Source organism: Drosophila biarmipes, unplaced genomic scaffold (assembly GCF_025231255.1).
Source record: "Drosophila biarmipes strain raj3 unplaced genomic scaffold, RU_DBia_V1.1 ptg000036l, whole genome shotgun sequence".
NCBI lineage: Eukaryota > Metazoa > Arthropoda > Insecta > Diptera > Drosophilidae > Drosophila > Drosophila biarmipes.
The window spans coordinates 10,001-20,000 of record NW_026114548.1 but is presented as its reverse complement, the minus strand read 5'-3'; the positions used below and the strand labels follow the sequence as shown (position 1 = coordinate 20,000).

General features: G+C 46.0%; 1 non-coding gene and 1 pseudogene across 1 annotated transcript; both read left to right on the top strand.

The window, feature by feature from the left end:
- Window positions 1–590: 590 nt before the first annotated feature.
- LOC127012235 (5.8S ribosomal RNA) lies at window positions 591–769 on the top strand. The gene has a single exon (XR_007765748.1). It is a non-coding gene; the product is annotated as a 5.8S ribosomal RNA (ribosomal RNA).
- Window positions 770–1,171: 402 nt separating this feature from the next.
- The window catches only part of LOC127012257 (large subunit ribosomal RNA), a 9,439-nt pseudogene continuing 610 nt past the window's right edge, over window positions 1,172–10,000 (top strand).

The following is a 10,000-nucleotide window of genomic DNA, read 5'->3' as shown; positions in this document are numbered from 1 at the left end:
TGCCAAAATGTATATGATCTAATATAGATCAAATGAAATTTCGAACAAGCAAATCGAAATAATGCAAATATTAAAATTATATATTGTATTTAATACATATGAGAGAAATAATAAGCAGCCAAAACAAACAAATAAAAATTCGAACAAGCAAATCGAATTATTAAAATAATAATATTAAATTATTATTGTATATAAACACAATTAAAATACTGTGTGTATATGGATCATAATATACACGCGTTGCGATATGTATTGTTCATCTCAGTTATGCGCATACATTGGATAATGCAACAACCTAAAATGTACAATGTTGTACCTGGTTTTATACAGGTTAATGTTTTATATAAATTTCAATTTATATCGCTAAAAAAGTATTAATATATATATATATATATTTATTTACAATAAATGCAATTTAAAAAGAAATACTTTGATATATATTGGTTATATAAAACTAAGACATTTCGCAGCATTCGTTTTAGGTATAAAAATAAATTTATTGAAGGAATTGATATATGCCAGTAAAATGGTGTATTTTTAATTTCTTTCAATAAAAACATATTTGACAAAATTAAGAAACCAATTTATAAAACTCTAAGCGGTGGATCACTCGGCTCATGGGTCGATGAAGAACGCAGCAAACTGTGCGTCATCGTGTGAACTGCAGGACACATGAACATCGACATTTTGAACGCATATCGCAGTCCATGCTGTTATGTACTTTAATTAATTTTATAGTGCTGCTTGGACTACATATGGTTGAGGGTTGTAAGACTATGCTAATTAAGTTGCTTATACAAATTTTATAATGAAATTTTATAAGCATATGGTATATTATTGGATAATAATAATTTAATTATTTTATTCATAATATTAAAAAATATATGAAAAACATTATCTCACATTAGTAAATAATTTGAATGTGAAAAACGAAGAGAAATATTTTCTTTTTCAATCAAATGATACTGAGAAATGTCTAGCATAAAAATTTATCTAGAATTGTCTCTTATTAATGATTAGAAAATAGAAAACCGTTGACAATATTATTGTTCTTCGTTGATTCGTTAAATCAAACAAATGCCATTTATATACAGATATTATTAATATAACGAATTTAATAAAATGTTTTATCATTATATATAAAGAATTAATTGCATATAAAAGTTATACACAACCTCAACTCATATGGGACTACCCCCTGAATTTAAGCATATTAATTAGGGGAGGAAAAGAAACTAACAAGGATTTTCTTAGTAGCGGCGAGCGAAAAGAAATCAGTTCAGCACTAAGTCACTTTGTCTATATGGCAAATGTGAGATGCAGTGTATGGAGCGTCAATATTCTAGTATGAGAAATTAACGATTTAAGTCCTTCTTAAATGAGGCCATTTACCCATAGAGGGTGCCAGGCCCGTATAACGTTAATGATTACTAGATGATGTTTCCAAAGAGTCGTGTTGCTTGATAGTGCAGCACTAAGTGGGTGGTAAACTCCATCTAAAACTAAATATAACCATGAGACCGATAGTAAACAAGTACCGTGAGGGAAAGTTGAAAAGAACTCTGAATAGAGAGTTAAACAGTACGTGAAACTGCTTAGAGGTTAAGCCCGATGAACCTGAATATCCGTTATGGAAAATTCATCATTAGAATTGTAATATTTAAACAATATTATGATAATAGTGTGCATTTTTTCCATATAAGGACATTGTAATCTATTAGCATACCAAATTTATCATAAAATATAACTTATAGTTTATTCAAATTAATTTGCTTGCATTTTAACACAGAATAAATGTTATTAATTTGATAAAGTGCTGATAGATTTATATGAATACAGTGCGTTAATTTTTCGGAATTATATAATGGCATAATTATCATTGATTTTTGTGTTTATTATATGCACTTGTAGGATTAACAATGCGAAAGATTCAGGATACCTTCGGGACCCGTCTTGAAACACGGACCAAGGAGTCTAACATATGTGCAAGTTATTGGGATATAAACCTAATAGCGTAATTAACTTGACTAATAATGGGATTAGTTTTTTAACTATTTATAGCTAATTAACACAATCCCGGGGCGTTCTATATAGTTATGTATAATGATATTTATATTATTTATGCCTCTAACTGGAACGTACCTTGAGCATATATGCTGTGACCCGAAAGATGGTGAACTATACTTGATCAGGTTGAAGTCAGGGGAAACCCTGATGGAAGACCGAAACAGTTCTGACGTGCAAATCGATTGTCAGAATTGAGTATAGGGGCGAAAGACCAATCGAACCATCTAGTAGCTGGTTCCTTCCGAAGTTTCCCTCAGGATAGCTGGTGCATTTTAATATTATATAAAATAATCTTATCTGGTAAAGCGAATGATTAGAGGCCTTAGGGTCGAAACGATCTTAACCTATTCTCAAACTTTAAATGGGTAAGAACCTTAACTTTCTTGATATGAAGTTCAAGGTTATGATATAATGTGCCCAGTGGGCCACTTTTGGTAAGCAGAACTGGCGCTGTGGGATGAACCAAACGTAATGTTACGGTGCCCAAATTAACAACTCATGCAGATACCATGAAAGGCGTTGGTTGCTTAAAACAGCAGGACGGTGATCATGGAAGTCGAAATCCGCTAAGGAGTGTGTAACAACTCACCTGCCGAAGCAACTAGCCCTTAAAATGGATGGCGCTTAAGTTGTATACCTATACATTACCGCTAAAGTAGATGATTTATATTACTTGTAATATAAATTTTGAAACTTTAGTGAGTAGGAAGGTACAATGGTATGCGTAGAAGTGTTTGGCGTAAGCCTGCATGGAGCTGCCATTGGTACAGATCTTGGTGGTAGTAGCAAATAATCGAATGAGACCTTGGAGGACTGAAGTGGAGAAGGGTTTCGTGTGAACAGTGGTTGATCACGAGTTAGTCGGTCCTAAGTTCAAGGCGAAAGCCGAAAATTTTCAAGTAAAATACAAATGCCAAACAAATATATATATTATATAAAATCTAGCTAAATTAATATACTTGAATAATTTTGAACGAAAGGGAATACGGTTCCAATTCCGTAACCTGTTGAGTATCCGTTTGTTATTAAATATGGGCCTCGTGCTCATCCTGGCAACAGGAACGACCATAAAGAAGCCGTCGAGAGATATCGGAAGAGTTTTCTTTTCTGTTTTATAGCCGTACTACCATGGAAGTCTTTCGCAGAGAGATATGGTAGATGGGCTAGAAGAGCATGACATATACTGTTGTGTCGATATTTTCTCCTCGGACCTTGAAAATTTATGGTGGGGACACGCAAACTTCTCAACAGGCCGTACCAATATCCGCAGCTGGTCTCCAAGGTGAAGAGTCTCTAGTCGATAGAATAATGTAGGTAAGGGAAGTCGGCAAATTAGATCCGTAACTTCGGGATAAGGATTGGCTCTGAAGATTGAGATAGTCGGGCTTGATTGGGAAACAATAACATGGTTTATGTGCTCGTTCTGGGTAAATAGAGTTTCTAGCATTTATGTTAGTTACTTGTTCCCCGGATAGTTTAGTTACGTAGCCAATTGTGGAACTTTCTTGCTAAAATTTTTAAGAATACTAATTGGGTTAAACCAATTAGTTCTTATTAATTATAACGATTATCAATTAACAATCAATTCAGAACTGGCACGGACTTGGGGAATCCGACTGTCTAATTAAAACAAAGCATTGTGATGGCCCTAGCGGGTGTTGACACAATGTGATTTCTGCCCAGTGCTCTGAATGTCAAAGTGAAGAAATTCAAGTAAGCGCGGGTCAACGGCGGGAGTAACTATGACTCTCTTAAGGTAGCCAAATGCCTCGTCATCTAATTAGTGACGCGCATGAATGGATTAACGAGATTCCTACTGTCCCTATCTACTCCAGTCGGTGTTAGATTGCTCGTGCGAACAGACGTGTTTTCCGTACGCTCCGCGAGTGTAGCCAATATTGACTGATAGAGACCAGATACGAAGCTAGAAACAGCACGAAAATTCGTGTTTTGTGCCTGCGAACCCAGTGCGCGTGTTTTCCCTGTGTAAAAGTGGTGAAACCGGGTGAAATTGGGTTTTTCCCATTGGAAATTTTCCATTGCGCCACGTGTGTCACGAGAGAGGCGCTCTCTTGAGAGAGGAGTTAGGCTTATTTAGGCACATTTTGCCTAAAACAGCTGTGCGGTTTGTGTCATCGCTAAACTTTTATCAGCTGATCAGCTGATAGAGCTTTCCGACCAGCTGATAATAAAGGGGTAAGTCCTTGGTGGAAAAGCTTTTGGGTTGGAACTGCCGATAACCGGCGGATGGCGCCACCCAAAATGGATGTTGGAGATTCTGGCAGTGAGAGTGCTAGTAGTAGGGGAAGCAGTGGGGGCAGAGGACGACCCAGAGGTAAGCGCAATAAAGCGCCGCTGAGGGACGCCTCTAGGTGCAAGTTGATGGCACTGGATGCAACTGCCGCTGACACTGCGACAGCCCCTGCCGCTGCCGCTGCCGCTGCCCCTGCTGCTGCCGCTGCCGCTGCGCCTGTCGCTGCCCTTGCCGCAGCCCCTGCCGCTCCCGCAGCCCCCGCCGCTGCTGCATCCTCTGCTGAACACGAGAAGACCTTCGTTGCACCAGCCAGTCCTCTAAAATCCTTCTCGGATAGGGAGTGGAGAGGTAATGGTGCCGTCGCTGCCGAGATGGGGGACATCCGATCGGAGATCGGTAGGATGTTCATGGTCTCCTATGCCAACCCGGCCACAAATGTGAAGGTACAGTCCGTAGCCAACCGCTACGAGGAGGTTGTTGCAGCCCTCCTTATACGGATTGGAGTGCTTGAGGACCGCCTTAAGAAGCAGACACCGGTTGCCTCGGCCGTCTCATACGCAGCCGCCGCTGCTAGAGGCGCGCACCTTATCGCCTCACCTGCTGCCCCTGTCGCCCCCTATGCCCCTGTAGCCGCACCGCGGAAAATCCGGGAGACCTGGTCGGCAGTCGTTGCATGTGATGATCCGGCCTTATCAGGGAGGCAAATTGCGGACAAGGTCCGCAAAGAGGTAGCGCCTGCTTTGGGCGTCAGAGTGCATGAGGTGCGAGAGTTGAAGCGGGGCGGCGCGATTATTCGCACGCCATCGCAGGCGGAGATGTCGAAAATCGTTGCCTCCGCAAAATTCGCTGAGGTGGGCCTTAAGGTGTCCAAAAACACTGCCGCAAAACCCAGGGTGACGGTACAGGATGTGGACACCACTGTGACGCCGGATGAGTTCATGATGGAGTTAAAAGAGAAAAACTTCGAGGAGATGTCGCTGAAGGAGTTCCAGAAGGCGGTAGTCCTGGCGACCAAGCCCTGGTCAGCAGCTAACAGCGCCACTATAAACGTGACGCTGGAAGTAGATGATCAGGCGTTGGCCGTTCTCGAAAGCGGGAGGGTGTATATCAAGTGGTTCTCTTACCGCTGCCGCTCTCAAGTGCGCACCTATGCGTGCCACCGATGCCTTGGTTTTGACCACAAAGTCAGCGAGTGTCGGTACGCTAGAGAAAACCAGGTCTGCCGCCAGTGCGGACAGAACGACCACGTCGCGGCGAAGTGCAAAAATGCGGTGGACTGCCGTAACTGCCGCCATAAAGGGCTACCCTCGGGGCACTATATGCTCTCGGGTGGATGCCCGATATATAGCGCTGTGCTAGCCAGGGTGCAAGCTAGACATTAACATGTTCAGCTTCATCCAAGCGAATTGTGGTCGAGGCCGTTGCGCTGTCATCGAGCTTGCAAAGCGGATGAGAGATGCTGGCCACCTGTTCGCACTCATTCAGGAGCCCTATGTGGACGCAGGCAAGCGTCTCACTGGACTCCCTGGAGGCATGAGAATCTTCGCTGACAAAAGGAAGAAAGCTGCCATCATCGTGGACGACCCGTCTGCCATCTGCATGCCCATCGAGACATTGACGACGGATTATGGAGTGTGCGTGAGTGTCACAGGAAAATACGGCACCATTTTTCTGTCCTCCGTATACTGCCAGTACTCAGCTGCCCTGCAGCCCTACACTGACTACCTGGATACGGTTCTGCTGCTAGCCAGCAGGACACCGACAATCCTCGGACTTGATGCGAATGCGGTTTCCCCGATGTGGTTCAGCAAAACTCCAGCTAACTCTGGAGACCGTCTGAATCGCGAACGGGGACAGCACATGGACGAGTGGATCATCGCAAGCGGTGTCTGTGTGCTTAATACGGCCAGCCAGGTGTTCACGTTCGATAATCACCGCTCCAGAAGTGATATCGACGTGACCTTCACCAACGAAGCAGCGCGTGTGTGGGCAACATACGAATGGAGAGTTGACTTCTGGGAGCTGAGTGACCACAACATCATCACTGTTGAGGTTACTCCAGATCCAAGCAGTACCGTTGAGAGCCTAGCTCCGGTACCGCAATGGAGGCTCTCCAATGCAAGTTGGCGAAGATTCAGAGTAGAACTAAGGGATGTAGCTGAATGTCTCGAGGAACTGGAGGAATCGCCGTTGGATGATCATGTGTCAGCCCTTCGCTCCATCGTACACGAAGTGTGCGACAGGGTAATAGGGCGCAGGATACCTGCAGCAAGGGGAAACGTAATATGGTGGAATCCTGAACTGAGTACCAAGCGCCAAGAGGTCAGGAGACTGAGGCGCAGGCTGCAGGCAGCTCGTCGGAGTGGCACCGGCGATGTTGAGCGACTTGCCGCTGGATTAAGGCTTGCCTCAGGCCAGTATAAGAAGCTTATCCTGATGACAAAGGAACAAAACTGGCGGGACTTCGTGGGACGGCACAAGGATGATCCATGGGGGCACGCCTACCGAATATGCCGAGGCCGGAAAAAGACAACCGATCTTGGATGTCTTAGGTCGAACGGCGCGCTACTTACGACATGGCACGACTGCGCAGATATACTCCTCCGCAACTTCTTCCCTGTTGCGGAATCCACAGTGCGTGAGGGTATAACTCCTGCTGCTCCACCGACCCTCGAAGCCTTCGAGGTGGCAACCAGCGTCGCGAAGCTGAGAAGCCGGCGATCGCCGGGAATGGACGGCATCACGGGTGGGATCGTCAAGGAGGTATGGCGTGCTATCCCTCAGCACCTGACGAAGTTGTACTCTCGATGCCTCTCGGAAGGATATTTTCCTGCCGAGTGGAAACACCCGAGAGTGATACCGCTGGTAAAGGGGCCAGATAAGGACAGGAGCGATCCTGCCTCTTATCGTGGCATATGCCTTTTGCCAGTGTTCGGAAAGGTGCTGGAAGGGATCATGGTGAATCGACTAAAGGATGTGCTACCGGATGGCTGCAGATGGCAATTTGGATTTCGGCCTGGACGCTGCGTTGAGGATGCGTGGATGCACGCTAAAAACACCGTTTCCACCAGCCGCGAGAGGAGGGTGCTGGGAATCTTTGTTGATTTCAAGGGTGCCTTCGACAATGTTGAGTGGAACGCGGTGCTGGATCGGCTTATCGACGTCGGCTGTCGAGAGATAGACTTGTGGAAAAGTTATTTCTCCGGTCGAAGTGCCAGTATCATCAGCAGTTACGAAGCGGCCACAGTGTCGGTTACACGGGGCTGCCCGCAAGGGTCCGTCAGTGGTCCATTTATTTGGAACCTACTGATGGATGTGCTGCTTCAGCGCCTGGAGCCACATTGTGCTCTGAGCGCGTTTGCAGATGACTTGCTACTTTTCGTCGATGGGAATTCCCGTGCCGATCTGGAGCGAAAGGGCGAGCAGTTGATGGACATCGTGGGAGCCTGGGGAGCTGAGGTTGGAGTGAGTGTGTCAACCAGCAAGACGGCAATCATGTTGCTGAAAGGGAATCTTTCAGACACTAGGAGACCGACCGTACGGTTTGCTGGAGCAAGCCTGCCATACGTCACCAAATGCCGGTACCTTGGCATCTTAGTCGGCGAGCGGATGAGCTTTCTCCCGCATATCTCTGCTCTCAGAGATCGGCTGGCTGGAGTTGCCGGAGGGCTAGCACGGGTGCTCCGAGTCGATTGGGGGCTCAGCTCCCGTGCTAAGAGGACGATATACAGCGGACTCATGGTCCCCTGTGCACTCTTCGGTGCCTCGGTCTGGTACAAGGCGGCGAGCAAGGGCAAGTCCTTAAGACTCCTCACCTCGTGCCAGAGGACCATCCTATTAGGATGCCTACCGGTATGCCGCACAGTGTCCACGGTGGCACTGCAGGTGCTTGCTGGTGCTCCTCCAATGGATTTAGATGCTCACAGGATGGCAGTGAAGTTTAAGCTCAGAAAGCACGTTCCCCTGGACGAGAGCGACTGGCTCTATGGACAGGACTTGTCTGTGTTGGACTGGAAATCCAAGATGGCTCTGCTAGACGAATGTCTGCTAAATGAGTGGCAACTCAGATGGGACCAAGCGGCTCACGGTTTTGTGACTCGCCAGTTTTTCCCAGAGGCAGCGTTCGTCTACAAGAGGAAGGACTTTGTCTTCACCTTAAGAGCCGGATTCTTGCTGACAGGACACGGGTCGTTCAACGCTTTCCTCCATGGTAGAACCCTCAGCACCACAACCGCATGCTCATGTGGAGAGGAGAGTGAGGACTGGCTTCACGTACTATGTGAGTGCCGCCTCTATAGCGATTTGCGTGACTTGGATGCCCTTGGCATTGTTCGAGTCCAAGAACGATGGAACGTCGCAGGAGTAGTCGAGACCCCAGAACGGATGCGTCTCCTAGGAGCTTTTGCTGATGCTGCCTTCTCGAGGCGTAGGATGGAAGCGACGAGGGATGAACCGCAGGCGCCGGGACAATAGTCCCAAAACCCCCTTGCCGTGTGGCAACGGCGAAGAATACTGCCACAGCTTGTCATTGCTTGTCGTAGGAGGCGACTAATATGACATGGTTGCCCCATCCGAGCTTGTCGGAGCTGAAGGGGTGAGGCCCACCGAGCCTGAAATTTCGGTGCCACGGGTTGAGTGGTTCTCCAAGGCTACTCATTGAGGTCGGCCCCCTAGTGGGAGTTTCGTGGTGGCTGTGGTTGACACCTATATCGCGGGTAGAGTCCCCGGGCTCGACGTGGATGTTGCGTTAATACAACTCGGGTGCTGCGACCCAAAGAACAGTAGAGATTTTAGATAGATCTCGCCCCTATGCAAGGGGGAGTGCTTGCCCGACAAGCAAGTACTTAAATTGCTACTGGGGTGGTTGCTATGTACATAGCTATAGCTTCTAGTCCAGGGCGTTGGTTTGGCGCTTAACCCAGACCCTTGCATTATATACTCCCTTGTGGGTATATTAGAATGCCGTGGCTGTAATCCCTTCAGTGCGGAACACGTCACGTTAAATAAGTTCGGAGGGATCCGAGACACACCTGTCCCTATCTACTATCTAGCGAAACCACAGCCAAGGGAACGGGCTTGGAATAATTAGCGGGGAAAGAAGACCCTTTTGAGCTTGACTCTAATCTGGCAGTGTAAGGAGACATAAGAGGTGTAGAATAAGTGGGAGATATTAGACCTCGGTTTGGTATCGCCAATGAAATACCACTACTCTTATTGTTTCCTTACTTACTTGATTAAATGGAACGTGTATCATTTCCTAGCCATTATACGGATATATTTATTATATCTTATGGTATTGGGTTTTGATGCAAGCTTCTTGATCAAAGTATCACGAGTTTGTTATATAATCGCAAACAAATTCTTTAATAAAACGGTGCATTTATGTATTTTTGATTTGAAAATTTGGTATAACTCCAATTACTCAGGTATGATCCAATTCAAGGACATTGCCAGGTAGGGAGTTTGACTGGGGCGGTACATCTCTCAAATAATAACGGAGGTGTCCCAAGGCCAGCTCAGTGCGGACAGAAACCACACATAGAGCAAAAGGGCAAATGCTGACTTGATCTCGGTGTTCAGTACACACAGGGACAGCAAAAGCTCGGCCTATCGATCCTTTTGGTTTAAAGAGTTTTTAACAAGAGGTGTCAGAAAAGTTACCATAGGGATAACTGGCTT